We start from the raw sequence: 27,774 nt of genomic DNA, 5'->3' as shown, positions 1-27,774 counted from the left end.
TAAAACCATTAGACCTGACACGATGGGGGACCAAGGATGGTTCATTCTCATTCAATTCTACACAAATTCAATACAGAAACGTATTTACTCAAACGTACCAACATAATCTACTTTATTCATATCCAACGTTAAAGTTCATGTTTTGTCGTAATTCAACTGTTTGAAGTAGGCCGACTCCACAGAAAGTTGGACGTCAGATATGCCTCTTTTGTTCTATTCAAATCCAGTTTGTTAGGTTTTGCAGAACATTGTCTTAAAAAAGGAATGTATAATGTCGTCTCATAAGGAGGATTTTTGTGGGAAAGAGTAATGTTTAACTAGCGTATGCAGTCTTTAACACTTCAGTGTGAAGAGACCTTAAATGAATAGTTTGGCATCAGAATCAGAATTAAGCATATCTTTTTTATGCTGTTCAGTATAAAGTTACAACCAGCAGCCAGTTAGCTTAGCTTAGCATGAAGACTGGAAGCAAGGGGAAACAGCTAGCATGGCTATGTCCAAGGTAATTTGATTCTCAGCACTTCACTTAACCAATAGTTAAAGGGCGCAGAGCTAAGCTAGCTGCTGGCCTCATAGCAATTATTTATGCTAAGCTAAGTCCAGAATTATATTGAACAGGAAAACAAGATTTATGACGAAAGAGTAAAAAATAAGTCCAATTTAAACTAAATATTGCGAAAGCAACTGTTTTCTCCCCCTCAGAAGAATCCTGTCGTGCAGGAAGAGATTTCCCTCAACGAGCAGCCAACAACAACAACAGCTGCAAAATCTAGCCAGCTTCATTCCGGTGGCGTCGAGAGAGCCAAAAATAAAAGATGTACTGCTGCTTCGGTGCATTCGTACAGTTCTTGAACACACACAGGAAGACTGATGGGAAATTCTCTCTGTGGTAGTCATGTCATTGTGCATGCAAGCAGACACACATGGAGACGAGAAGATCGGGATACTCGCGAAACGACAACCATCACCGGGGTTCGACGTACGACTTGGAGTTCCATTCATACATTGTCATATTCATGTAATGTGTTTATGTAACTCTGTAACTCTGTTCATTCTGTACACATGACATCTATTGCTTCTGTCCATCCGGGGAGAGGGATCCTCCTCTGTTGCTCTCCTGAAGGTTTCTTCCCTTTTTTCCCTGTCAAAGGTTATTTTGGGGGAGTTTTTCCTGATTCGATGTGAGGTCCTGGGACAGGGATGTCGTATGTGTACAGATTGTAAAGCCCTCTGAGGCAAATTTGTAATTTGTGATATTGGGTTTTACAAAATAAACTGAATTGAATTGATTTCAAAACACATGAGGCCGTGTTGTTCTTTGTACTCAACTTTTCAATAAATCAAATGTTCTTGCATCCTTTTATCTTCATTTGGGGGTATTACGTTCTGATATTGTGGACATATGTCTCCCATCATACTTTGGATTATGGACTACACCTCGGCCTTGTTTACAGTTTGGTGACTTGGCACCATGAAGGATCAAATCCATTTACCGGCTGTACTCTGACAAAGGTACATTTCTTACATGGGGTTAAAGCATAGATGACCGTCTCTCGATGCGACCAGCTTTACTAGCTTTACCAGCTTTACTAGCTTTACCAGCTTTACCAGCTTTAGTAGCTTTACCAGCTTTACTAGCTTTACCAGCTTTACCAGCTTTACTAGCTTTACCAGCTTTACTAGCTTTACCAGCTTTACTAGCTTTACCAGCTTTACCAGCTTTGCAGTGCGACACTGAAACTTGAAAACTTGCGTGTTCAGCCTCTGACTGTGTGTCTGAACGAAGTGTGTCAGCATCACTGTGTCAGACAAGTCGTCTGGAGCCTCAAGGCCACGCTGTTGTGCAGAAATACCAACTCCAGCACACCAGCCCACACGGATATCCACGGCAAGCAAAGAAAAAGTTGTAATAGAGGCCAATGTGTGTGTGTGTGTGTGTGTGTGTGTGTGTGTGTGTGTGTGTGCGTGTGTGTGTGCGTGTGTGTGCCTGTCATGTCCCCAGAAATCCCCACAACAACACTTGGTGACAAAACTGCTGTCTCGCACTTGGCATGGAAGAAAATAGTCCTTCATATGAAGGTTGGCGCTGTCCTTGTAGGCGGCGTGTGCTCGTCTCCGTGTGTCTCGCACTGCTCTGTGACTAAGAGAACGGAAACTCAAAGGGGCGAGACGAACCGAGAGAGAAAGGAAACCATTAAATGCCATAAACCCCCGCAAGCCAAAGAAGAAAACGGTCCGGAGGGACTCGTATTAAGCACCCTTACATCCTCCGACACTTCCTCCCTCAGCCAACCTCTTATTACCTCCTCCTTCCTGTTCCATATTCTCCAGCCCCTCCCTGTGTCCCACCACTTCATCTCGACAAGCAGCTAAACTCCGCAGGGGATTTGGTTCAGACCGGCTCACTTCCCTTTTGGTCATGTTGGAGTTGTGTCGCATCAAGCTCCCAACAATTTGTGTATCTGTTCCTCTCAGCATCCCTTTTACACTTGTTTAGAACACTCGGCCTGCAGTCAACACACACGCACACACACACACACACACACACACACATACACACAGCTTCATGCAGCATTCAGGTGGGTTGTAGGCACACAGGTATTTTGTTTCTTTGCAGACATCCTGCTGCGTGTCGGAGGACAAAGTGAAAACACAGGAAAGTTGAGGAGACACTCAAACTCACCGTCTCCCAGCGTCCTCTCTCCAGGAACAACTTTCAAAACTCTGGAACATGTAGCAATTTAATTAAAAATAATATAGCTTCAAGACTTCAACAATTTAAATACAGATGTCATACATAAACAGTAATAAGTTTATGCTGATTAAAAAGGTGTAAACTGGGGCCCGACGCCTACATTCATTATTTTCTAGAATTCCCTTTACATGTATAGACTGAAAATAAATGGCAAAATAAAATAATAATCGCAAACAAAATGTCATATAGAGTATAGGTTCATACTTCTGTTATATATTTGGTAATCATCTTGTTTTTTTATCTCTGCTTGACTGAATACAATTGGGTTCATTAAAAAGGGGCACAGTCTTGGAAAATTAAATCCGACACACTGTCCCTTTAAATCTTTGTCACTCGCTAATAAACTGATCTTCACACACCCGATCAAATAAAGGGGAATAGTCAGTGGGCTATAATTGGTCACAGTCAGTTACCAGTTGTTAAACAAGTGGGACTGAACCCGTATTTGTGATTCAACTATGAAGAGAGTCACCACGCTGGATTTCAATCTGAGAGATCAGTTTGCAGAGTTGGCGTGCGTCTCGATGAAGAGTTGGTTGCAAACCCTTGGATCGAGAGGACGGTGATGAATGACAAAGCACTCACCAAGACAGGCTGTAATTGAGCTCAATAGCCTGTGTGGGCTTTGATAAGTTGAAGCACCAGCTGCCCGCAAAGATTGGACTCAGAATTAAGCTTTTAATAACTGGCCAGCGTCACATGATCACTTCAGCATCAAGTGTTAATGAAGCTTGACCGAGAATCTTTTTTGGCCTTCAGTATTTCTGTTCGCATTGCTCTTAAAGACGTCAATAGATAGCGGTAAATGCCATGTGGAATGCTCACATTGCTGCTTTCACAGTTCCCTATTTTACTCATAATATGTGCAAGTCATTACCACAGCCCTATTTCTAACAATTGATTATATTCTCAATTGAATTCAATTACTAGAACCCTAACAATCTATTTAGAATATAGGGTTTTGAGTATCATTCTCATGCATGTCCTCAATTGAACATTACTTGCAAACATACTGTATGTATATGCAGTATATATACACAATATATATATATATATATATATATATATATATATACACACATATACACACACTCTCTCGATCCTTCTCATCCAGACACATGACTCCGACAGTGCCAGCTGGGCAGATTAGACGGCATGACAGTGTATTAGAGAGGAAGTGACACGAGCAAGACAGGAAACAGTGCAGACATCACACACACAGCCAGGTCCACTTCTGCTCAACGCAGAACACGCACACGAACACGCACACGCACACGCACACGCACACGCAAACGCACACACACACCAAAAGATGCAGATGTCAGCTCTGTTATACCACTTACACACAGAGATGGACTTCAGAAAACCCTGCAATATGTGTGTCCCCACAACGATGTGTCCATATGACAATTTTCCAGTATATTAAACATTTATTCTTCTTAAGTATGTTTGAAACCCGTGACAGCATCCCATTTTTCTTCCACAAGTCATTCCACCTCAACCGTCTCCTCATCTTGCCTCTAAATCAAAGTTCTATATGAACAGTAAGTAAAATGAGCATGTGTAATGCGAAAGTTGACTTTTTTTGTTTCACAAGAACCATCCTTGCCCCGGGCCTGCAGGCCTCTTCTAACACATATCTATGAGGCTGGTAACTGCCAATAGCGTCCCATCAATCAGCTGATGACAATCGACGCCGGTGAAAGAGAGGTATCCAAGTGCAGAAGGTGAGCCTCAGAAACCTCATGGCAAAGCCAAAAGAAAACCACAATGCAAAGTGACGGTGACTCCACAGCGCTCCGAGGGCAGAGGGAGGGCTGTTCTATTATCGGGGAGTTCGTGAGGATCAGAGCCGTCTGTCAGCGACCATCGCAAAGGAGCGGGGCCAGCCGAGCAGCTGGTAGGTGCAGAGCAGGGATCAAAAGGCCGGTGTTTAGGTCCGGCCAGCAGGCCCGGAGCTACGGACCCGCCTCGTACGCTGGCAGCGGGGTTGTTCAGAATTCACTTTCCAGCAGCGGGACCGAAGACGAAAGTGAGCGGCACAGGAGAGACGTTTTTCCTCCGGCCTCTGCGTATCACGCCACAGTCGTGGCCCGAGGAAGTGGAGCCGGCGACAAACACAAACAATTAGCACAAGCGGCGTTGCTAGCACAACATGTTACGGCAAATTAATTCAGACAAAGGCAGCTGATTACTGGTGGCGCGTTCCGATAATAGTCCCAACTTTTCAAAAACACCCATTTAGAAACCCGCAAACTGTAAAGACGTACATAATCATCAGCTAAACATGATTAAGCCCTTTTTAAACAGTTAATAGTTTGTTGAGCACTCATTGTTCTTCTTATTGGATGAATGATTTCCAGAACTGCTGTCGCTATGTAATGAGCTGCTAATTCAATTTCAATTGGTCCCAGCTATGCTACTCGTGTACAAAAATATGTCTTTCTGCTCTGTTGGTTTGCACCAGGGCGTGCGTCCCACTGAGCCCATGAAGAGTCCTCATTAGTATTTCCTCAAGACACTTGTTGTGCTGCTATGATATCTACCACCAAGAGCCGGCATAATTGGACAAGAATGTTATCGAATGACTTCGAATTGGTCCCCGCACCCGCAGTTTACCGAGCTAAACGACCACAAAGCCTGTTGGGTAGTATTCAAATAAAAGGAACGCACGCGCGTCGGCGAGTGGCTACAACACTCGTCTGGATTGGTCTGCTCGTTCTGCAGCTGATACGCAAGCGCACGCAAACAAACCGAGCACAGCGAAAAAAGGAAAAAAAAGAAGAAAAAAAATGAATTCATATTGTATTCAAAACATAATGCAATGACCTATGCTTGGCTGCAAAACCACATTCCACAACCCGCCCCCATCACCCATGCAAACACACAAACACACACACCCACGATAAGAAAAAAAGACCACAACATGCTGAGATATAATACACAGTGGTCAATAAATGACAAAAGATATTCGTTGTTCCATCCATCCATCCTTTTATTTATATCATTGAGTGATTGGTTGCTGGTGGTGGTGGTGGTGGTGTGGGACGGGGGGGAGCCAGCCAATTAAATTGATCTTGGAATGAAGGGGGTAAACAAACAGTCAAGACAACAGTTGGCAGGAGGGGTGGTGGGGATTGATGAAGAAACTAACAAGGAATCCATTCTGTCTTTTTCACTCTGGTTAGAGGTATGAGGCCAGTCTGTGCTGGAGTATACGTACATTACACACATACACACACACACACACACACACACACACACACACACGGAGATGAATCAATAACGGATTGAGATGCAGAACATTCTGATCGATGCACAGACAAGTGCAACCCCACCGAAGTGCACACAGACACACACACACACACACACACACACACACGCACACACGGGCAGGCGGACGACGGTGGCCATTATTGAAATGACAGAGGAGGTTCTTTGACTAATCCATTAAATAAGTGGTCAATAATTTACCAAAGCCTGAGGTGATTTCATTGCATTGGTTTGTTCGACCAAGTTATTAGATCACAATGACATAAAAGACACACACAGACACAGAGAGAGAGAGAGAGAGAGAGAGAGAGTGCAGCAAACGCTCAACTGTTCAAGGGTGAAAACCAGCAGATGCTTGAAGAATGACAATAAATTAGAAGTTGTATATATATCTTTCTGTATCTTTCTGTCAACCACCTAAATAGACGCTCTAGACGCGGTGAGATTTAGTACCAACAAAATAACATTCTAGCAACAACTAGCCTGAACATACGGAAAATGTGAACACGACCGAGATAGAAAACGTGACCCGGAGGAGAAACCGCAACTTGAGAGAACCTTTCGCGTGCGTTCAGTCACGCACGCACGCCGAGCCTATACCCTATTGTATAGATGCAGTGTGTACGCACGTATACGTGGGCGTGAAACATGCTGACACGGCGTGACACTGATTGTCAGTTAGCGCCTGGCAGCAGGGTCAGACAAGGAGAGAGGAATGGGGAATTCGGGGGGGGGGGGGGGGGGGGGTGGAGAAGCCGCAATTGAGAGAGGACGGGAGTAAAAGGAGAGAGGGAATGAACATGGTTCATGAATAATTCAATCTGGGCCATAGCCCTGGAGACATTGACTTTAAAAAAACACACACACACACACACACACTGGGCGGGTCACTTGTAATGGAGGGATTACTGCGCTCTCGTGACAAGTCAGATCTGATCCAGAGGAGGCTCTTCAGGCAGAGCGAAGTATGGAATCATTGGCTTCAATCGTGTACAACCTCCTCCTCCCCCTCCCCCCCCCCCCCCCCCCCCCCCCCCCTCCCCCGCTGGGAGGGCAAGTGGCTCGGCAGCTGTGGGTGTTACATCATCATCATTTCCATCCATTCTCGATTGGTTCCCCCTCTCTTTGTCCCCTTTTCTCAGAGTGAGGAGTGTTGATTCTCAGCTTCCTCGCCCTCTAAATCGCCGCTCTCGGATGAAGAGTGGCTTTCTTTTCGACGTGAAAGAAAAGAAAAGAAAGAAAGATGATGAGAAGGAGGAGGAGAGAGAGCGATAGAGAGAGCGATAGACAGAGCGAGAGAGAGAGAGCGTGTGATTGTTTTGAAGTCGTGCAACAGGCTTTTGTCTGAACTTCAGTCGCTTTTGGATGCAAGCGTGCTGCTGAAGTTGTCGCTCCCGTCGCTAACTGCCATCAAATCTGGTATTATGGTAATACGGGGCACCAAAATGCGACAATACTAAAATCTTTCATCTTCCACACGGCGGCGAGCGACCCTGGCTCGGTCAGAGGGTTCTCGGATCTGCCGGGACGGATATTTCATAGTCTGACAGCTACTTGAAAGTCAGATGACATTTCCGAAAGCGTCACCCCTCCCGACTCTCCCTCCGTCCTCCCTTCATCTCGGGGTGTTACACGGTCACTCATGTTGCTGTCTTTCATCTGTCTGCCGGCAGCTCTCTAATAACAAACAGATAGTAATGAAAGGGGTTCATTTCAAGTGCGGCCCGAGCGCAAACAGATGTTTGTGTGCCGCATCAAGAAAGAGGGAAAAAGAGCACGCAATTACAGAGGCTGGTTTAGGTTCGGGAGCAGCGGGGAGCTTGTCTCGCTCAGTGGGAGAACATTTGCAGCAATCTAACCGGCAGCATTTGCAGGGAAACACTTGAAACACACACACACACACACACACACACACACACACACACACACACACAAAAAGACATAGAAATCAATCAATCCTTCAATAGTAGTACCAAAACCAAAAGTAAGTGTGTCCAACCCTGACCTTTGACCTCCCCGTGGAATCTTGGTTGCAAACGAAAGGGGATTGATAAAGCATCACATTATGATTATTGCCATATGACCGGTGCTAAACTGCCACCGCCATCGGATCCATATACGTCCATGGAGGCGTCCTCATGTATGCACAACTGGTGAATTCATGCATGAATGAACATTTAATTTCCCGTACGATATGAATTTTTCCATTTACCGCCGTTGCTGTGAGGATTCTTTGACACGTGAGCAATTTGTAAAAGTAATAATTGTACATTTACAAATTCACACTGCCATGCTGGGTAACATTATCGCTGCTAGCTGGCAGCGTAACAGTCTGTTAACAGCTGGGATGGGCGCCGTCGCATCTGATGTGGTTGCGGGGATTCGTTGGCTTTCAGCCACGCGAACATGAGCGAAGAGTCAGACTCTGATGTCGGGCAATAAATCTGTCTCATCCTCAAAGGTTTTCCACGGGCCTGAGATCAGGGCAGCCTGTCCATTTTTGACATGGGGGGGGACTAATCAAGTTGAAAAAGGAAGGGGCCTTCCCCGTGCGATATGTTTACGTCCTGCTTTTCTTTTGTGAAAGAATAAGTGACAAGATAAAAAAAGAAAAAGTAACACGCGAGCGGCTTGTGAAACCAGACGAAAGAGAGAAGGACAGAGCCCATAAAAACAGAGACATACAGAGAGAGAGAGAGAGAGAGAGGGTGGAGAGAGGTGGGTGTGCGGAGGGAGACCAAGATGAGAGTTGAAGCAAAAGCGAGAAATCTATAAAGGAGGAGGAAGACAGAGAGAGAGAGAGATGAGTGTGTGTCCCGCTATCTTCGCGCTGTGCTGACCTGTGCCGCAGAGGACAGACAGACGGGCGGACGGCGGCCATACGACATGGACCCATTTAGCATGCCCTATAAACCCTGCCCTCGCACAGCCGAGCTCATTCGCGTACGGAGCCGCTAATGGCCAACGCCTAGATGGCTTAGCTGCTCCTTGCTCACGGATATGAAATGCACCATGTCGGTCACGGGGCGTGTGAAATTAAATCTCAAAGAAGATGGCAGCCCTTTTGTTGTCTCACAGTTGCGGATGGAAGCTCAGAGGGGGTGGGGGGGGGGGGGGGGGGGGGGGGGGGGGGGGGGGGGGGGGGGGGGGGGGGTTGATGATAACGATGCTGCTTTAATCAATTGAGACGAGATCAATGAGAGTTACAAGCGTAGAATGGAGCCCTCCGGCCACAACGCGAGAGCCCAGTGATGGGCTTTGATGGCGGTTTTGTTCCTCAAATTGAGTGGAATAGCAAACGCTAAAACCCACTTATTGTCGTCCCTTGATGAGGAGCTAATGATGGTGTTTTTTTTTTTCCTGGGAAGATTTCACTGATGCCCGGGAGAATGGATCGTGACGGGCAACCCTACGCGGCATCAAACGGTGGGGGGGGGAGAGTCGAAGATGGCGTGGTGGTGGCGGCGAGGCCGTGAATGCACAACGGCCGGCTGGGGACTATGCAACGTCTCTTTTTGTTTTGTTTGTGTTGGATTACATTTTTTCTTAAGTATGGATGAGTGTGTAGGTAATTGGCAGGCTACATGTGGAGGAGGCGGGGCAATTCCCTGTGCATGCGCGTATGCTAATCTGCTGCGTGCGGAGCGTATACGCTACATGTCATTTTGTTGTGTGTGTGTGTGTTTGCACACGTTTGCCTTCATGCTGCGCCTTGGGGAGGTTTTATGCTATAGAAGGAGATCTATGAGGACGTTAGATGATTGTGTGTGTGTGTGGGTGTGTGTGTTTGTGTGTGTGTGTGTGTGTGTGTGTGCACACTGGGGACTCAAGCTTTCCAAGGCCTCTTCCTTTCTTCCTTTTTTACAATTCCCACATTCCCGCTTCCACTCCAGGTAGCCTGGGGCAGCACACACACACACACACACACACACACACACACACACACACACACACACACACACACACACACACACACACACACACACAATCATCTAACGTCCTCATAGATCTCCTTCCATAGCATCTATCTAATCTTAATGTTAATGCATTAAATGCTACATAAACTCACGCACACAAACACACAGTGATGAATTAAACATGTTATCTACTCTGGTAGGGGCACGGGGAGGTAAGGGGGAGCAATGAATTAGTGATGCCCAAAGTTCTGAGAGAGGGGATTGAGGGAATTAAACCGTTGAGTTCACCCAAATGAAAATAAAGGATGTTTTCTCACACACCTGAGGCGATATTCAGGTATTTTGCCTCCTCCAAAGGCTGGAGAACCTCCTGTCAGTAGTAGCAACCTCTACTGGCACAGCATTAGCAGTGATAGCAGTTTAACTGACGTTTTTTGATTCAAGCCATGCTCACACTTTGAACGGAGGAGTTTGGAAAACGCTCCCGAGGACGAATACGGAGAAGTTTGGCAATGATGACGTACACACCTGGGTTCGCCATGCGATTGGGTCTTAGCGGGCCCTGATTCGTCACGCCCCCGATCACATGACTTTGAGCAACAGTTCGACCTTGTCGTCGGTCCAAGCGTAGAAGTCTCTGGTCTCTCTTTTCATCCATTGCCGTTCTACCTCTGCAGTATTTTTTGCAACTAAACCTTGTGCAGTGTGTCGGAAATCTGCTTCCTGTTTACACCATCACGCATGAAATGATCTCGGTCAACAGCGCGACCTTTGAAACCCCATATCACATATACAGTATGGGGTTTCAAAGGTCACGGTGTTGACCGAGATCATTTCGAAAACGATGCTGTGTGAATGGATGTTTTTTTTGTTTTAAACCAAGCTAGCTATTTTAGGCTACTAGCAACTCAGAGGCTAATGTGTTGTTGAGCGAGGTGATGCACTTTCTTCTTTGTACATTTGTACTCGTTACAAGAATACTTCTGTTTTGTACTTCCAACGGGAACTTATTGTAGATTTTAAAGTGGTGAAACTTTAAATTTAACGAATCTGACAGCCATTCTATAATTACGTGAATGCAGTTTCTTTGTATATGTGCTAATTCTTTTTTTTTTAATACCTCTGGTGTAACTCGTTTTCTTTGATTTATTTTATAACCACGATATTATCTGTCCATGTTTAATGGAGGTTCATTTCATGGGAAAACTGTGGATTATCCAGTGAACCGGTGAGATGTTGGTGGTACATTTATATAAATATTTTCGTAATCACTCTACGGGCCACAAATTATTCTATTCTATTCACTTCAATTATTGAAGTGAATAGAATAATGTAACTCTGCCTCCACCCCGGTATACAATTGTATGAGGCAGAGTTATAAGTGAGCAAGTGAAAAGAAAAAGAAAGAGAAAGGTACCGATGGAAAGGAAGACAGCAGTCCTAAGAGCCAGGGAAGAGGGGAAGCCGGGGAGACTAGAGATTATGTGGCGTTGGGCGGAGAGGCGAGGGCTGAAGTGTAAAGTAATGAGGCCAGAATGAGGGCTGCAGCTGTAGAGTGTCCAGCAGAACACACACACACACACACACACACACACACACACACACACACACACACACTGAAGCCAGCCAACCGTGGGGACTCCAGAATGACAAATGACAAAGTGACAAATGTGTCTTTAGGGAGCAGGGCAGCAGGAATGAAGAGTTCTGCAGGGTGAGAGGAAAACAGAAACCGTGCACAACGCGAACGCAGATAGACAAGCAAGAGTCGGCCGAGTGTGTCGACAGACGGGGAGAGTGATGGAAGGGCGGAGCGGCTGGTCACGCACACCGTGCCAATGTCCCGCTTCCTGCGCGTGCGTTTGCACTCGTGCATGATCTCCATCCTTCAGACGTGTCGATGCATGTGATCGAGGAGTGACATCACGCGTCACTGCGGACTCAAACAGCGTTTGACAAACTGCTCTCATCCATCCATCCATCCATCCACACACACACACACACACACACACACTCTCCTGAGAGCTCGACCATGTCAACCTACTGTGTTCTCTCCTTTATCGATTAGTTCTTATTTTTTTGTGTGTGTGTGTTTTGTTTTCTCTTACCAGGGGTGTTTATATGGCGTCCTCTGGATCAAAGACACACACACATAAACACAAGTAGAAGCGAGGGGAGGGAGGGAGGAAGAGAGAGAGAGAGAGAGAGAGAGAGAGGGATGGAAGAGATAAGAGGTTTGCCACCAGGGTTTATTGCCTTTCTCACGCTGTGTATTGACTCGCCCTATCGGGGGGTGGGCTTTTTTGGGGTCGCCGTGTACGCATACCCACCCCCCCCAACATGCACACGCACACGCACACACACACTCAAACACACTAATCTTACAGACGTTTTTCAGTTGTAAGTTTGGTGCGGTTTACAGCAAAGGAGCCGATCAAGCGCAAAGTCGTACAACACACGGCAGCTGGCAGCCAAAAGTATTCCCGTGCCCGGCGCAGCATCTTCCTACCCGCGAGTTGCAGTAAGGGCCTCGAACAAAACAAGCGGGGGAGAAAAGCGAAGAGGAAGCAGAAGGCATCGATCAAAGAGAGGGAGCAAGTGTAAAACGGCGAGAGAGTGAGGCAGGGCGATATCGGAGTGTCAAGTTAGAGGGTTCGGGGGAGCGATGGGGTTCCGGGGGGCGGGGGGGGAGAGACAAGTCAAGGGGAATGCGGAGAGAAACGAGGCGTAATCCCCCCCATGCAGAGTGAAATGGTACGACTCCAGCGGTCGAGGTCGCCGGCGGGAGGCCTGGAGACGGATCGATCCAATCCCTCAGACAAGGGGTGGAAAAACTTTTCGTCTTTGAGAAAGCGCGGCTGAAGGGTGTGGGAGAGTGGTGAAAGTCGGCGTCAGGGTGAGCGAGCAAGCACGGGAACAAGACAGAGAGAGAGAGAGAGAGGGAAACAAAAACAAAAGTTAAAAGCAGACTGGAGGTGAACAGGAAGGTGTGGTAGGAGAAGTAGGAATTAGCTCCGTAATGCTGTCTGACCATGCAGAAGGCCGAGCCGAGAACACACTGAGTGCGTCACACCAAAGTGCCAAACTGGAATTAGGGCTGCAGAGTTCACGCATGCAGCATTAACCCCCTGGAGGCGGAGTGACCCAGGCCACACTACGTCGCTCATACTCACTAACGGAGCGGAACGAACGGGCCACAGCAATCTGCGAGGACACGCATGCAACCCCCCCCCCCTCGTTTGCATACCGCCATATCTGCTTTTAGTCATATTCTAACAGAAAAAGGTGCACGTCCGTTGCTTTGGTCGATGCAACGTCCGTCTGTGCAGATGCGTATAGCGGTATTCTTAATGCACAGCGCTTCGACGCGGTGCGAGGGGGTTAATCGAGACGCTGCTCCCACGGCAGACCTAATGGCAGTTTCCATCACCCCAGAGGTTAAAACCACAAAATGCACCACTGTACGGTATTCTCTCCCAGCGGTTTCCAGCTACCCTGCCATCTTTTCATTTACAGTCTTTTCCCTTTTATGTCCACGGCCTTTTCAAAGACGGATAACATTTTTTCCTCGCATCCTATCCATCTTTCATCACTCACTTTTTACCACCGCTCTCCCCCCTCCCGGTGTAAATCAGAGAGCAGAGCGGAGCAGCGAAATCCCTTCTTTCAGAGGGTGGAGATTAGGAGTGAGCACAGACAACTGCATTTAAATAAAGATCGCCTTCCCTCCCGGGCTCATCGCTAAACTGGGAGCGAGGACGGATCCACTGTGGACACTCCGTTTGTGTGTGTGTGTGTGTGTGTGCGTGCGTGTCATGGTGATAACTACATTATAAAAGCAATCAGAACGGAGCATCTCAACCGGAATATAGAATGAGATTTCTATTTTAAATCTTTTTTTTTCTTTTCTTTCAGAGAACAAATCACACGTGCACAGACACTACACACACCTGCCCGATAAACATGCAAATACCGACACCCGAAGGTCAGCTCCCGCCGAGCTGTAATGCATTGTGGGAAAGGGCGGATAATTTACCGTTTGGTCCCCGAGCTGGCCTTATCGGCGGTGTCACACGGAGTGAACCCTCCACCCCCCCCACCCCCGCTTTTAAATTTACCGTCACCGCTCCCCCATCGACCTAAGCTCACTGGCAGTGCCTGTGTCACATGACTGCCAACATGTCTGGTAAAAAAAAGAAAAAAAGAAACGGAACCCTTTTATAGGGACATAAAGAACTTTCCCGTCGCAACAGAGACGACACACTGCTATGATTCCTCCATAAGGCAACCCATTTGCATGCAAACACACACAATCATAGAAATCTGGAGCAGTATTAGGAGCTTGAAAGGAATTGAAAGGTTTGTTAGTCAGTCAGTAAATAGTGTCGAGATCGCCAGATACCGTAGTACTGAATGGACGAAAGACACCTCGCTGGAACGATTAGCCAAACATTTGTTTTTACCGGTTCCTTGGTTTTATATCATTTGAAGATGACTATCATCGGGTTTCGGGATTTCAGACAAAGCTAAACATTCAACCCCTTTGGAGTCCTGGGAATTGTGATAAGCATTTTCATTTCCACAATGTTCCTAATTGGAAGGAGTTTGACATCAAAACGTCTCCGACTACATCATTTAATCTCGGCAAGATCATGATCAAGTTCCCTGAGGGGGAATTGGAGGGCGGGTGCTACGCTTCAAGGGTGTTAACCACCGAGTGAGTGCAGTGCAGAGCGGCGGCCATTAGCCCGGCCAGTGGGGCGCGCTCACGTGCACTAAAAGGCAATGCGCGGCCGGCCCGGCTGTGGGACCATTAAAGCGTGCGCAACATTTAAGAATGCGCAACTCTGCACATGCAGCATAGTGAATGCAAGGAAAGGGGTTGGGGGGGGGGCTTTAACTAGTGTAACAGCAGCACTTTATTTTATACACATAGGCAGATAAAACACAAACATGGGCACAAATACAAGCGTGCAAAGAAAACACGAACCTGTGTGCAAAAGAAAGGCACTCCTATCCTGAGTCACACAAACAAACTAAAAACAACAAACTTTGCACTCGGAGAGACCAAAAAGAACAAACCGCAGCTAAACTCAGAACTCTTAACATGCATTATTGATGGTGTACATTGGTATTCCCCGAATCACAGGCCAGAAACCAAAATGAGTCCCAGGCCTGTTTTCGGGTGGATCGGATACCTATCTACAAGAGTATCTTTTCCGTAACCACACTCCCGCCTCAGCAAGGATGTCGTTGCATGAGATGATTCACAGTTGATCCCAGATTTAAGTGGAATCCCTTCTCTTTAATCATGGAGGTGGTTTCTGCACATTGAGAGCCTTATTGCACACTTTTCACAATTCCACCCTATTCATTCTTCTCTGTTTCTCTGTGGTCTTAAGCTGAGTTTTTAGTCATTTGTTGTTTTAATCTATTGAAAAATAATGCAGTCTGCACGAGCGAGGGGCAACTCCTTAAATCCATCATTTTCTGACTCTCGAGCTCCTGCATCGGGGCTCTCGGGAAATCTTCTATATCTAATTCTTTTTCCCCCCCCCGCGTTCCCGGGGCAGGCAGAGACCAACCCTCTCGGCGGTGGCAGTGGCCTGCCACTGTATTTGTCATGGGAAAACGATGCATGTTGACAAGACATTTTCTTTGTCTAGATAGGGAAAGAAGGGACCGCGGAGGGGGGGGGGGGGGGGGGGGGGGGGGGGGGGGGCTCTTGAGGTCCCGGCCTCAATCAAAAGGAGGCAGGTAAGAGGAGAACAGAGGCTTGACGGAAAGTGGTTTGAGGAACGTTACAACAAATTTGGGGAGCACACAGACAAAGATTGAGAAGCGCTAGTGAATACGACTTCCTTGCGGACTTGCAGGCAGTAAACAAGGGGGAGCACTGGAGGTTTTTACCGGAGCGTCACGACTCCGGACAGGAAATAAAGGAGGGAGAAGGCTTCGTGCAGCAAAGGAACGAGGAGAGGGTGTTAAGTAAGTGAAGAGGCACAGAGAAGCAGAAGGTGGTGTGGTGTATATGTGTGTGTGTGTGGGGGGGGGGGGGGGGTTGAACGGATAGCAGGAGAAGTGTTGTTTTCCTCGCCGGCCCCCAGTCCTCCTCCAGCCAATGATTCATTGCAAATGAAATGTCACCCTGGCAGGCAGTAATGCAGGCCAGCCCCCCCCTCCCCTCCAGCCTAATTGAATTTTACAACCATATAAACAACAGTCAGCCAGTGGAAAGAGGCAGAGGGAGAAAGAGGGAGTGAGGGAGTGAGGGAGTGAGGGAGAGGTTATTGATGCTTGTGTTTACAGGTGGAGGCTTCTGATGTGCCATCAGAGAGTGTGTAAGGGCCTCTGGGGAACCACAGCGCAAAAGCACACAGACGGAAGGGACGCAAACGCACATGTGACCACGGCACTAAAGACGCCCGCGCTCGCTAAACGCTTGTACGAGTTCTGCAGTGTAAGAGGAAAACACAAACCCTGCATGATGAATAATAAATAAATCAAAAGCATACAATTCAACAAAATGGAGAATAAAGTTCCAATAACAATCTGGCAACGACACTCTGGACTCTTAAAGCTTCTCAAGGAAAACACTCCTTTTACAGGAAATGGTTTCGTTAAGAGGAAATTATAAGAACCATGAATAAGTTACCCACTTTTTAATATCTTTGGAAATATGGCCACATGCCGTGACATTTGAGTGTTCACCAAGCTAGAGTGTGTCCTTTCCTGGTCGGGCTAAGTAAGATGTGCTGGCAGAGCCTCTTTTTCCGCAGTTGACAGCCACTGAAGACGCTATCGGAAGAGTCAGCAGTGTCCCCTCAGGCAGCCCCGGGGGCCGGGTCAATTTGTGCTATCCTGATAGAGGACATCACCTCCGTGACAGCCGGGCATGGGGAGGCATCTGCTGCACCAGCGCGGACCCATTCCTGCAGCTCTCGCCAATTTATTTACAATTAACAAATCATATTGAGGAGATAGAAAGGCACTTTTCGTCCAATAGCGCTATCGAATATCGAGTTAATATGGGGGCATGCTTAAAAAGGAATTTCATCACTAAGGGGTGTACCACTTTAATTCCACTGAAATACAAGCCGCTTCTTTCATGCTGAAAAGTACCGGTCCCTAAGGGTATACAGGATAATCAAACACTGAAAATGTTTGAAGCAATAAAAGGCACAATTAACCCAGTGAACTCCGCCCAGGCAAATTGCATTGTGAGAACGGATAAAAGAAAAACAATTTACATATATCTCTAGGAAAATGTGTATATTTTTAACTAAATTGTAAAAAAGGGAGAATGGCGCCAGTCGTTGGAATATCAACTCCCCGGGTCAATTTCGCCCTTGGGGATACGATGCGCCTGGAGGATGAGGAGAATACAAAAGAGGAGAAAGAGGTTCAACCTTCAATTCAGTTCTTGCCATCTGCAGCTGCGACACAGCCCTCTGCAGGCCTCCCTGACCGGCGCCCTTACAGATGCCACACAGGGAAGGAGCTGGAGCTCTAAAGCTAGCTGTTCAGGTAATCATGTCTTTTGTCACTGCCTGTCCCGGGTGGGATTTCAACTGCGCCTTAACATGGGGAACAGATGTTCGATGGGGATAGAGTATAGGAAAGAAGAAACAAACAGACGATGCTTCCGAGACCGAACGAGACAACTGTCTGCTGCCGACGGGGAAAAAATGTGCTCTTGGGTTCGTGGTGAACGCCGTGGGAGATGAGGAGAGACCGCTGTGTGTATTTTATTCCTGAAACCTCTGGCGGTATGAGACCTGACGCTTTTCAGAAGACATTTAGAAACATCTCACCACAACCCCAGTCGTCGGAGATATTTAGGGACTCTCCGGTTGGCTTGTTGAGACTGCAGGTCAGGATCTTTGAATTTACAATTTGGCAGGATTGTCTTCTTTACCATTTCAGCAGCTCAACATTGTAACAGAAATAGCTCCTGGGCGTCATGGTGGCCGAGAGCTTTAGAGAACCCCACCGTGGGATTGTTTCGGCCTCCAGAGTAGCTCCACTTTGAGATTCAGACGCGTAACATTCAACCTGCTTCCATTCTGTCCCCAACATGTCATGCAAAACCCTTTCTTTCGATCACACAGCGAGCACCCCCCCCCCCCCCCCCCCCCCCCCCCCTCTACCGCCCATCTGTCTCTCCAGCTAATCGTTCGCTGGCTGCTCTACCTTCCTCTATCTGCCTTACTGTTGACGCCTCATAAAACCGGGACCAGATATATCCTCCTGCCGGATGAGAATAACGACGCGGAGGAAAGGAGGAGTCTGGATGGATGAGACGACGCAGTGTAGGGGGGGGGGAGGAGGACACATTAAAAACAGCGAGGAGGGGGTGCTCGCATGGCCGTGCGGTGCATTGCGTTCTGTTGGGGCTGTAAAAGCCCGCAGGTTAGAGCCCGGGGAGACAATGAGCGTCCATCACACGCCTCGGTAACGAGCTGACACCTCGTGTCCTTTTTGTTTTATTTATGTTTGGAAAAAAGGTAACTAATGTTCATCGGTGAGTGACAGAAGATATGGGACTATTTTCGGATTGAAAAATCGACCCGTGTGTGTATGTGTGGGTGTGTGTTTGTGTTATGTGTCCCTGGCTCAGCAGGACATTGAGCCTCCCCGCTGACAATGACCTTCCCTCCAAGCAGGCGGTCCTGTTCCAGCCCCCCTCCCCCTCCCCCTCCGCCTCTCTTTCTATCCTTTAAATCCCTATTCTGCCATATCCTCCTTCCTTCCCTCCAGCCATGCATCCATCCTTTTCCTCCGTTGCCTCTTGTCACAATGATCCACCCGTCCCTCTCAGTACGTCTGACTGGATGACGCTTGCAGTCCAGGCGCACGGAAAGGGGCTTCATAAATACACCATCCATCAGCGTCGGCAGGGCCCGGTGCAAATCCACACGACACGCACAACATTGATTCCGCCTGTGTGTGTGTTTGTGTGTCCCGACAACCCGTGCACACATTTACACGGTAGAGACAAACAAAAAAAAGGCAAAATATGAGCATTCATCTGTGCTTATGTACACACATCGCTCGACCGGAGCTTCCATTTGGGACGAGAAGGAGCGTCTGACGCTGGCAAGCGCTGTGTGTTTGTGCATTTCCATCCAGGTATCATACGTGCACACAGCGACACAGTCCACTGCACTACAGACACGCACAGATCCGAACTAACCGACTGGCGCTGGAGAGGCCCAACTGTGCATTGTGCACGAGCGGGTCGGTCGATAATTCTTTGTTTCTGTGCGCACATGCAAGGTTATGCATGCGTGTTGCCCCGAAATATAATGCACACGGTGCAAGGCACGTGCAGGCTTCTGTTCCAACACCCCCACCCCCCTCCTTCACTCCACATGTTCGGTTTTCCAATGTGTGCAAACACGGCGATGGTTCACTGCGCAGCACGGACTCTCGTTGTTCCGCACTCCGCCCTCTCAGTGTGCCCCGTGTGATGGATGATGGGGAGGGGAAATAACTAACTCAACAGTACATGTACATCCTTCTGGACGCAGAGAGGCACACGGCAGTATGTTTGAAGCCTTGATTTACTGGATCCAGAAGATCCACATCTGGAGTCGTGACAAACAAACGACAGCCGCCATGGCCGTCTCCGATAGGTCGAGTTCCCGGCTGGCTTACTTTTTGTGTAATAGATTCAACTATTACAAATAAAAACTTTTCTTAATTGAACTACACTTTAGGTTTTTTCTCGGATACACCACTTAGTGGCTATTTAACGCGCGGCGGCCTCAGCGTCACCATTCATCCCTTTCAGGCTGTACACACAGTCACAAAGAAAAAAAAACCTTTTTGCATCTGCTCAAAAGAGCTTGGCAAAGAAAAAGAAAAAGGCTGCCAGGAAACAAGGCTAATGTGTAAGATGCACGCGCTGTTACAGCATACAGAGCATGAGCAGTTGGTCACGTGTTTTAATAACATCGTCAAGATCATTCCAAATTCAGAGGAAGACAAACGGCGAAAGACGGGAACACAGAGAAAACACGCCGGCGCCGGGAGTTGGGTTGTACTTTCTGTTCTTTGGAGACACTTCTGAGAAGATTTGATCTTCTTATTCACGAGGCCAGTTCTCCTCTTTGTTGCTCAGTGGTGTTGGGACATCACAGGAAAATTAAACCGCATAAAGAGAGAGGCACGAAAGCGCCGCTGCGTCTTTCGAGCTGTCGTCTCTCAATTTCTGTTTTCCGTTTGAGGGCAGTGCTCGCTCCATTCTTGAGAGAAACCGCTCGAGTTTCAAGACGGCTTCAAGGGGAATCTAAAGAAGTCTCATGTGGTGTTGTGGCGGCGGTGAGATCCCTCTCGTCGCGGCGTGAGGCCTTAGCTGCGTAGCTTTAGGCGGTTAAAAAGGTGTCTCTGTCCACATGCATGTGCTGTGTATGTGGAAAAAACCCATCTGTCTCACTAGCTCACTCCAGGCCCCCACCTAACGCCCCCCCCCCCCCCCCCCCCCCCCATCCCTCTGTGTGTGCTCCGCAGGAAACCTCTACACCACGGCACAGTGGAAATGTCACCCGCAACACTCGCCTCAGGACGCCAATCACTTCACGCGTCCCCCACGGCGTCCGTGAGTGTGAGTGCATGAGAGAGGGAGAAAGGGAAAGTACCAGAGAGAGAAAAAGAGAGAGAGGCGAAGGGACACGTCCATGTGTGTAAAGAGAGCATGTAACGATTATTGATAGAGCGTGCATGCACAAAAATCCCCCACATCTCTAGCGGAATAATACCACAAAAAAAAAACAAGATTAAGCCTTGGTGTATGTGGAGGTTTACGCTGTTTACGCGTTTGTGTGTCGGCGATGTGGGAGCGCTCCGAGTGCCTCTGTGTGCTAATGAGCCTGTCCATCCAAGGGGATTATGGGTTGTCTAGTCAATATGAGGACTACAGGTGTTTGTGGGACTGTGTATGATTATACATCAAAGCAACGAGCGTGTGTAAGTGTGTGTGTGTGTAGGCAGAAACAGATGGAGTGGGATTATGGACAAATAACGCACATGAGCCTGTGAGCGAGTGGGAGGACATCCGTGTCTGCCGCCCACTTGTCCAAGAAGAAGAAGAAGACCGTGCATACGTGGTGGTGGTGGAGGAGGGGGGGCATGGAGGCGCAGGTGTGCCCCCTTGTGTATCGGCGTGCACGAAAAGGGAGGGTGCGTGGCGGGGGAGGGGGATGACAAATGACAACAAAATGAGGGAAGGCAGGGGGATGGAAAGCTGAGCTGGCACAGGATGGCGTGGCATGCTCGCTGTGCAGCCGGAGGGGGAGGGGAGAAGGGCACTCTGTCCACACGGCAGGCCCCTCAGCCGAGCTGTGGATACAGAGACAACAGCCGGTGCGCAGACACACACACACACACGCACGCACACACACACACACACACACACACGCACAGTGGTAGCAAACAGTGATGGCATCGCAACCTGTCACATGCGAACACAAACCTTACAACTGAACATTGTTGTGATAGCCGTGGTTTATTTTCTAATGCAGAACTGGTTGAGCTGGTCCGACGTGTTGAACAAAGAACCGTCAAAGTGTAATTCTGTAAATCCCTTTCGCTCTTCTGGACACAATATCTCAATCTTATTTTTGTCTTCCATTGTCCCTCCTGTGACCACGGTGACACCTGCGTGCTGAAAACGATGACTGCTTTCATGCCACGCCGGTTAAGACGTACCTTCTGAATGAGGGAGCGTGTGCGCTGCCGGGCTGGCCGCCTTTTGACCGCTTCGAGCGGAATAAGTGTGTTTCTTCCGGGGTTAAGTGGGGGCAGACAGATCTATAGACTGATCCCACATCAATTTTGAGCAGATGGAAAGTTATTACTGCAGGCCGAATGGGGATGAAGAGAGGGGATTGCGGGACGGTGGAGCAATTGCTCAACAGTGCCCTTTCACCTATAATATATCATTTTTAACAGGAGGAAAGGGGGGGGGCGGGTGGGGGGGGGGGGGGGGGGGGGGGGGGGGGGGGGGGGGGCACGCACATGGATGGCAGCCAGGTGACATGCACTTGTGCGGATCCGTTAGGGCTGCTCGATGATGAGAAAAATCAATCAGGATTATTTTGGTGAATATTGAGATTACGGTTATTTTATCATTTTTTCCATGTTTTAAACGGCAGACATTCTTCAAATGAAAATATAAATGTAAAACAATGAGAAAAAATATATATATATATCTATATATCTATATATATAATATGCAAATCAATAATATAAATGAATTAATTCTGTATAAAAACACATTCAGTTAGATATGTCATAGTGCACTTTCACAACCTACTGACGGTATTCATTAGGTAATTTATTCACTTACAGTATATTACTAATACATCAGATTACTGGGGAAAGTGCACTGCTGAAAAGACACAAAACAAGAGCATCAAGTGTCGTGCAAGAATCCTTTCATCTCCATTAACTCTTTTTTTTCCATCATTGTTGGAAGCCCAACCCCCCCCCCCCCCCCCTTCTTTTTTCCACAGAATCCAAGTTTGTAGATGGTTTATTTGGTATTGATGCTTCGTAAAAACACGAACAATGATGTGAAAACCAGAGAAGTCGGGGAAATACGTCTCCCAGGATGAAGGAAGAAAAACAAGGTGCATTTCATCTGCATACGCTGTTAATCTTCCACCATTGTTCCATTTTGATTCACACTCCATTGTCCCCTCTGTATATCATTTCTGTTTGCTGCTGTATAACACAACACCCCCCCCCCCCCCCCCCCCCCCCCCCACCCCCCCACCCCACAGGGACGCATGTACATAGTTGTTTTTTTACCTGCTGATCTAATCGAAAGCAACTCATTTCAGCTCCCACCGTGAGAACCATTACACCTCCAGCCACCTGCTTTGGTTCATTTGTGGCAGTATTTATCGCTCCGAGAAGGATTAGGAACTCGTAAACACAAACAAAACAACAGAGGAACAGGAGGGGGAGGAACAAAGCCTTCTCATCTCTTTCCGTGCCTTCCCAACATCGTGCCCGTCACTGACTCAGACCACAGAGCTCCTCTTCCGGGACATTTCCCCCTCCTTCACCGAATGTTTGACTCAGTGGTCGCGAGTGAGCCGGAGAGGGCCGAGGCCGTCATGTTGGATGAGTTAGCGACATGATTAAGCCGGATGCCAACCTTTCCCGGCTGTGATGCATTCATGTCGGCTGTGTTTAATTCATGAGTCTGGTGTGAGAGATTGAAAGTGGCGAGAGAGGGAGAGGGACGGACGGAGGTTGTAATTTGCGGATTTATCCCACGTTTTCACCGATTCTGCCTGTGGCCAACCCCCCCCCTCCTCTCTTCCTTTTCTATTGCTGGTTTTGCTTCTTTCTTCTCCTTCTATCTTTAATCCCTTCCCGGGACTTGCACCCCGCCCTCTTCCGTATCCTTTAACTTCCTCAGTTTCTCGCTCCCAACCTCCTCATATACATTACCCACACCCGCCTCCCCCCTCCCCCCATCCATCTCTCACAGGCATTTCTCCACACTACCAATGTGTGCATTTGAAATCATCCTCTGCTTTTACAACTCATATTTTATGCATCCGGCTCTTATGCGTTTGTCTCTTCCCTCCTCCTCGTCAACTTCCTCCTAACGTGTTCATTTCCTTCCGTACCCAGAGTGGCCTCGTTTTCGTTCCATTGCTGCCGTCCTCTCTGTCCGTGCTTCATCCTCCCAAAGGTGGAGGAAGGATGAATGGCGAATGCTTGGCCTCCCTCCAGCTCACATTTTCAATAACCCAGAGACATTTTAATGGTCCTTCTGCCAGTGAGTGCGTGTGTATTCGCGCCATATTGACCACGTTGGACCGGCTAAATAAATACATCAGACGCCCGGCCTCAAAAGGAACACATTTGTCTCCCAGGAGAATGTGAATTTTTTAAAATGAAAGCTCGGGGAGCGAGATGACTAAGAGTAGCGGGTGACATGGCTGGTGAGGAGGGAGAGATGGAGAGCAGGATGGAGGGGCGCGAGGGGGGGTACCAGATGGGTAGGGGCACCGGGCCAAGAGGAGCTGGTATAAAGTAAAGGGGCAAAAAAAAGTGTGATAAAAGACAGAAGGGGCATGAAAGACGAGCTGGAGAGGGAAGGTGGGGGCATGAATTGGTTGGTAGGAAGCGAGGAGAGGAAAATAGGAAATAAAAGTCACGGGATAAAAACTATGAGGCGACGTTTGTCTGTGACAAAAAAAAAAGTTTAGGGAGGGTTGATGAGGACATGACAATAAGTGACAAAGGATGGAGGAGGGGGGGGGAAATGAGCGCGACAGAAGGAGCGACTTCAGAAAACATATGATTGGGTGCTGGGGCCAAATTTTGAGCACACACGAATGCACACAGACACACACTCTCTCTCACACACACACACACACACACACATTGGAATCTCCAAGCTTCTCCAGTAGATTCCAGCCTGTTAACCCGCCTCACCCTGCCACATGGTCTCCGCGGGGGGGTCAGGGAGAGAGGGGCCGGAGGGACAGAAGCGAGCGAGTCCGAGTGAACGTGGAAAGTGAGGACGGAGAGGACGGGAGGAAGAGAGCGGACCAACAGAGGTTTTGGGGGAAGACCGCTTGAGACCAGTAGGAATAAAATGAAGCGCACACTTCTTCGTCGAGTGCATGGGGAGGGGATACAAGGGAGGCGTGTAGTAAATTACTAAGGGAAGGAGCGCAATAGGAAAGGAATAGCAGGGTGGCGACTGTGCCTGGAGACGGATTGTGGAGCGGCAAACAACAGAGATAATAAGAGAGTCTGCTGAAGGCGCACGCTACACGCGGTAATTATATAGAAAGAGCAGCCTGCCTTAATTAGAACAGGATGGAGCTCACAAGTGCGACTGGAAAACACACACACACACACACACACACACACACATACATACATACATACATACACACACACACACACATACATACATACATACATACATGCATGAAACAAATTTGCGAGGTGAATTATTAGACCATGCCTTTTCCTGCTGACGGCGTTTCATAATGAGTGGAGAACGTGTGTGAGTGCGTGTGCGTGTATGTGTGTGTGTGCATTTGTGTGCTCATCTTTGTGACTGCATTCGGGGTCGAGATGTATTGTAACGACCTCCTTCACATGTACACTCGTCTTCACGTTCACACTTAGGAGCCGATCAAGTGGAAGTCTTCCAGTCTTCTCAGCGACTGGGATTAAGTGTCTCATTCATTTCAGACCCTGTGTTTTTTTTTCCCTTTTCTTTCTAAAGTTTATGGAGGATTGAAAAGCTCATATTTTCTCCCAGATTTGAATCCAAAAACACGTTTTTGTTACACTTTCTACATGGCGTCCATGTCAATAATGCAGTGGTCACTGATTTAGATGCGGACACATGATTTTTATTATTCATTGTAAACATTGAATACATTCAATTACAGAGAACACAAGGCTAATTACAACACATTAATAGGTTTATAATGAAATGTGCGTCATAAAAAGTGTTAATGTTTCCTGTGCATGTTAATTCATTTAGTAGTGTCTACTACGAACTTGTGTTTGGGTCAGTTTGGCTTTTTATGAAGACCATATAAAAAAGGCATGTGTATATCATAAATCAGGGTGACAGGTATGAGGACTGTGTGTCCCACTTTAGGTGTGTTGATGTGCTCAACCAAAGTTCCACATCTCAATCTGGTGTAAAACAAGCATGAATCCAGAGTGGAATGGGGTTAAAACGAAGGTGAGTGTGTGTGTGCCTTGCCGTGTGTGTTGAATTTGAAATATTTTACCCCTGCCTGTGAATCCCTTAAATATAGGAGGCAGTGTTAAAAACATCTCTTTGAAAAACCTGAAAGAAAATTCATACAGGTGTGCCTGGGAACAACAAAAGTCATTATTTAGCCAGACAACGTAAATAAATATGCAAAAAGAACATAAAACCATCATCTCCTATTTACAACGTGGGGAATCTTTGGGGGAAATATCACAAGCCTTTCTGCTCTATCTTTTTTTTTAACTCAGGGGAACTCAAGTCAGTCGGCAGTCGAACAATTAAGCCTTTGATCTGCACGGAAATAGCAGAAAAGGTGCAATACAGCAACAGATGCTGTAGTCTGAACCCGGCGCTGCACGCGTTGCATGAAGTGTGGTAGCGATCCTCTTCTCTCCTGCGTGACACTATCTGCTTACACCATTATCAATAGCTACTCACCGGCCACTCGATACCAATCGACCTGCGCCGAAGCGCTCCGAGCATTTGCATTCACTCAACCTCACGCAATTAGACCCGGGAGTAAATAAGACGCGCTAGCAAGAACGCACACAGGGTCAAATTAGCTGAACATTACGGGGTGTTACGTTATCGTGTCCTCCGGAGGCGCGAGGAAGGATTGTGACGCCAAGTCGCCTTAAACACACGGCTGTTATCGCACACTCGATGTCTTCTTTGTCCACACACGGTGTGAAATCTACCCAAGTGTCTGTGCGTGTCTGTGTACGCTGCACAGTGCTGCTGATTGTGTGTATGTGCAGGTCCAGCGCAATTCCTCAGTTAAGTGGAGCATTACAGCTGATCTATAGCTCTGGTGCAGTGGGAGATGTCGGGGTTGGGGCTGCATATTCATACCACTACGGCTGAACTGAGAAATGAGGCACTAAATGAGAAGTATGTGTGTATTTATTAGTGTGTGTGTGTGGGTCTTAGTGGGGCAAGACAGGCCCCGTCACCCAGGAGACCCCCCTGCTACTCGCTAAACTGTACCGAAGGAAGGACGAGCAACTAAGATACAGCATTGGATCTCTCTCTCTCTCTCTCTCTCTCTCCCTCCCTCTCCTTTGGCAACAAGCCCGGTCCCGTCCTCTAGTCCCATTTCTCCTATAGAAGTTTAGCATTCTCCCCGTCACCGTTAGAAAACCACACATCCTTCTGTCCTCGCCTGCGTCCCTGCAGCGTTTCCTGATCGTTCCTCTGCTCTCAGCGGCTGTCGGTTCTCGTCCGTCTGTCAGATGTTTAAATCGCGCCCAGCTCAGCGCTTATTGTAGACGAAGCATGGTTGGGAATCACAAAAAGGGCCGAGGACGTCTGAATGCAATGAGCATTTCCTCTTTCCCTTGTTCTTCTTTCGCGTCTCACCGGGCTCTCAACTCACTACCAATGTAAGCCCATCCACGTCCTCGTTGGACAGTCAACTGGCGTAGAACAAACAGCGAGAGCGTTCTAGTTATCTAGGGGCAGGTTGGATCTATCAAACAAACACAGGACATGCACCCAGGAGACCATGTTCGAGTCCCATGTAAACAACAAGCCATGTTGACTTACTTAACCATAGCTTTGTTGCTAACGGCAGTTACGTAACGTGTGTTATACTTACTACTTATTTCAACCGCAAAAACACCTGGGCCTAACCCATTAGTTTTAACCAAGTAAAAAAGTTAAAATGTTGGAAGTTTATTTTGAAAGGACACGTAATGCAGTGAAAACTGACACGCCATTATCACCACTGTCCTCCTCTCTCCTCGATGGGTACTTTTTACCTTTAAACTAGTTGGTTCCTCTGTCTCTTACATCGCTTGTCTCTCTTTTCTTTTTTCTTCCGTTCTCTATTTGTTTTTGCTGCCAATTTATTACTGTATCAGCGGGAGAACTCGACAGGGCCAATACTTCACATTTCCTTTAAGACTTTATGTATTCAAATTGTATTCAAATCGCAATGAGCTCAAGGTGATCATCATCAAGGCCCCAAGTTAAACTCAGCTGGAAGTCTCTATAGTGCAAGTCACACGAGTAGTTCATTTCCAAATTGCAGCAATCAACTGCAACCATCCACC

At 47.6% G+C, this 27,774-nt stretch overlaps 1 protein-coding gene across 5 annotated transcripts in view; it reads right to left on the bottom strand.

The window, feature by feature from the left end:
* The window catches only part of LOC117738732 (ephrin type-A receptor 7-like), a 135,423-nt gene that overhangs the window by 72,177 nt on the left and 35,472 nt on the right, over positions 1-27,774 (bottom strand). The gene's annotated exons all lie outside the window — the stretch shown is intronic.

Source organism: Cyclopterus lumpus, chromosome 11, assembly GCF_009769545.1.
Source record: "Cyclopterus lumpus isolate fCycLum1 chromosome 11, fCycLum1.pri, whole genome shotgun sequence".
In the NCBI taxonomy this organism is placed as follows: Eukaryota; Metazoa; Chordata; class Actinopteri; order Perciformes; family Cyclopteridae; genus Cyclopterus; species Cyclopterus lumpus.
The sequence above is the reverse complement of the archived record's forward strand: the minus strand, read 5'-3'. Positions and strand labels throughout refer to the sequence as shown.